This window comes from Leopardus geoffroyi, chromosome B4, assembly GCF_018350155.1.
Source record: "Leopardus geoffroyi isolate Oge1 chromosome B4, O.geoffroyi_Oge1_pat1.0, whole genome shotgun sequence".
Classification (NCBI taxonomy): Eukaryota; Metazoa; Chordata; class Mammalia; order Carnivora; family Felidae; genus Leopardus; species Leopardus geoffroyi.
This window is the reverse complement of record NC_059341.1, coordinates 10,771,563-10,774,984: the sequence shown is the minus strand read 5'-3', so window position 1 is coordinate 10,774,984 and position 3,422 is coordinate 10,771,563.

Below are 3,422 nucleotides of genomic sequence, written 5' to 3'. Positions count from 1 at the left end.
ATTTTAGGCAACTTCCACTAGTATTTCTTGGTTGCAGGTGCCTTTACATGGTCTTTCTCTGAGCCCCCTGACGCCCCCCACAGTGATGCCCTCACAGTCCTTCCACTGCACCCTCCCAACCCCCAAACGGGTATTTTCTCTCCTAATCCCCAAGGGAAACTTAGCTGGGTCAGAAGTTAGAGAACCACAGTCCTTTAAACCACCACTCCTGCCTCATCTGTCACCGCTTCTTGGATACCTCCACTGGGTGTCATCCTTGCCCCCAAGTTGGGAGGCCGGTTCAAACTCATCCTCTGCCCCCGTCCGACCCCACTTCTCCCTTTTGTTCCTGCGCAGACTCAAAGCTTTCACATCTCCTTGAAGGCCTTTCGTACCCTGCTCTCCCCCTAGGCCGGGGCTTCCTCACCCTGGAAGTTTGGGTGAGGTTTTCCCAAACCACACACTGACCATCCTCCCTCTCATGCCTCACTCCTATTCCCCAGTAAGACAACCGTGATGGCCTCCCTGCCTCTTGCCTTTCCACTCGACATCCATCCTGGGGCCAGATCAGCCTTCTGGGAGCCCTTCTCCCCATCCCCATTGACAGCCGCTTGGACACAGCCAACACATGGGCAACCGCAGAAGCCTTACAGCTGCCGTCCCAGAGCCGACCACACCCCCCTTCTGGTGCGTTCTTCGCACTGTACCAGAGTGATGTTTATAAATGCAGATGTGCTTGAGTCCTCCTCAGCTGTCCATGGCACTTAAAATCCAGGCTCATTGCCATGACTTACAAGGTCAGCACAGACTAACGCCCATTTTCCTCGGCCACCTGAGGCCACCCTCCTCATATGCTATGACCCTCCACTCACATCAGCCTGTTCCTGGTCTCCTGAGCTCAGCAGACTCCTTACTTCTTCAGGGCCTTTACGTGAGTCTGGAAGGTTCATTTCCTGAGTCTTCACCTGGCTGGCACCTGAACATCCTTCATGTCTCAGCTCTAATGCCATTGTCCCAAAGAGGACTCCTCGGACACCCAATCTCAGTTAAGTCCCCAGCCCCTCATTATTCTCTAATAAGGGCTTGTTCTTCTTTATCTGCCTTATCATGATCTTGACTCAGGGGTGTCTTGTGGGAATGCTCCTTGTCACTTGTCTGCTCTAAGCTCTGTGAGAGCAGAGCCCATGTGTGCTTTTATTACCTCTGGGTACCGAACGCCTCGTGCCTGGCGCAGATAGGCACACTAATATTTGTTGAATGAGACCACCAGATAAATCAAAGAATAACTGAGCATCTCTCCTCTGCTCAAAAACCTTCTCTGGCTCCCACTACACCACCCAGAGAAGCCCAAGTTGGTTTAGTCCTAATTCACATCATTACCCTTCATGAGTCCATACGCCAGGAACATAAAACTCCTTGCTATTCCTTCCACGGGTCCTGCACGTTTCTGCCTTGGGGGCTTTATTTCACCACCACTTAAAATATTTCATGAGTGAACGAATGAATGACTGGCCCCAAATCATACCCAGTCTTCAAGGGTATCAAATGTCACATCTGCCGTGAAGCCTTTCAGACACCCCCCGCTGGAATGAAGTTTTCCTTCTTCCGGCCCTCCACGGCACTTTCTCTGTGGCCATTAAAGAAATTGGTCACGTTGCACCTCTCCTTTCGGGTTCTTTCTGCGTGTCTGATTTTCTACTACACGGTGAGTTTCTTGAGGGCAAGGTCCATGTTCTAATCATTTTCGCACCTGCCACCGTCATGCTTCGCCTGTGGCAGGGGCTCAGTGTAAGTGAAGACAAAAAATTATTATGGATTATTGAGTCAAAGGGAGGATGATTTTCCTACAGTAGTTTTTCTAAGGTAGATTCTTCTACAGGTAGTTCCCTATGGAGACACGTGGGGGTGCCCTAGCCAAGCAAAACTATACGCTGCTCAAGACAGATTCATTTCTAAATTATTTTAAAGATAATGGGGCTTCTTTTGAATTTTGTCTCACGGGTCATATTGATCAGCTGTGGAGGACAGGAAGGAAAGGTAACGGACAACTTAGTGGGCCAAGTAAGAGTTAGTAAATCAAATCCAAAGACCACATCTGGTCAGAGAGACAAGGCAGGACACATCTGCTTTCTCTGAGTGAAGGGTCCTCTGATCACAGACTATGGATATAACATTGTATGGTTGTCCTCCAAATAAGGAATGGCTGAGGGTTGTGCTGTGTCCCCTCAAAATAGATAAGTTGAAGCCCTAACCCCAAAGTGTGGTGGTATTTGGAGACTTTGGGAGATACTAGGTTTAAATGTTTTTTTAATGTTTGTTTATTTTTAAGAGAGAGAGACAGAGACAGAGACAGAGCAAGAACAGGGGAGGGGCAGAGAGAGAGGGAGACACAGAATCTGAAGCAGGCTCCAGGCTCTGAGCTGTCAGCACAGAGCCCAACTCAGGGCTAGAACTCACGAATGGCGAGATCATGACCTGAGCTGAAGTCGGAGACTTAACCGACTGAACCCCCCCAGGCGCCCCAGAAGATACTAGGTTTAGATGAGGCATGTTGGAATTAGTGTCCTTACAAGAAGCAGAGAGACCAGCACCTGGTCTGTGCCATGTGCAATACAGTGAGAAGGTGGCCATCTGCAAACTGGAGGGGGGTGGGAAACTCTCACCAAGAGCCTGGCCCTGCTGGCACCCTGGTCTCCAACTTCCAGCTTCCAGACTGTGAGAAATGTATCTCTGTGGTTGAAGCCATCCAGTCTGGGGTGGGTCGTTATGACAACCTGAGCAGGTTATCAGAGGCCGCGTGCAGAAGGGGCTGACTTCCATGCCCTTTGCCTTTTCAACCAAGAGGTTGGTATTTAGGTAAGGAAATGCTGAGCGGCGCCTGCGTGGCTCAGGTGTTAAGCATCGGACTGTTGATTTCGGCTCAGGTCATTATCTCATGGTTTGTGAGTTTGAGCCTAGCGACGGGCTGATATCGTGGAGTCTGCTTGGGATTCTCTCTCCCTTTCTCTCTGTTCCCACCCCCTCTAAAATAAAAAATAAAAAAATTTAGAAAAATGTGTATATCCTGGGGCACCTGGGTGGTTCAGTCGGTTAAGCATCAGACTCTTGATTTCAGCTCAGGTCATGATCTCACAGTTTGTTTGTTCGAGCCCCATGTTGGGCTCTGTGCAGACAGCACAGAGTCTGCTGGGGATTCTCTCTCTCTCACTCTCCCTCTGCCCCTCCCCTGCTCATGCTCTCTCTCTCTCTCAAAATAAATAAATAATCTTAAAAAAAAAAAGGAAATAAAAAGAAAATGCTGAAACATTTGTTAGGAACAGACAACAGGCTTTCAATCCCCTATCAGAGCCTCTGATTTTGTTCCCTTACTGTATATGTGATGCTTTGAAGACCTATTTTCCATGTCATAAAGAAGGACCAGTCTTCTCTTCTTTCATAACAGT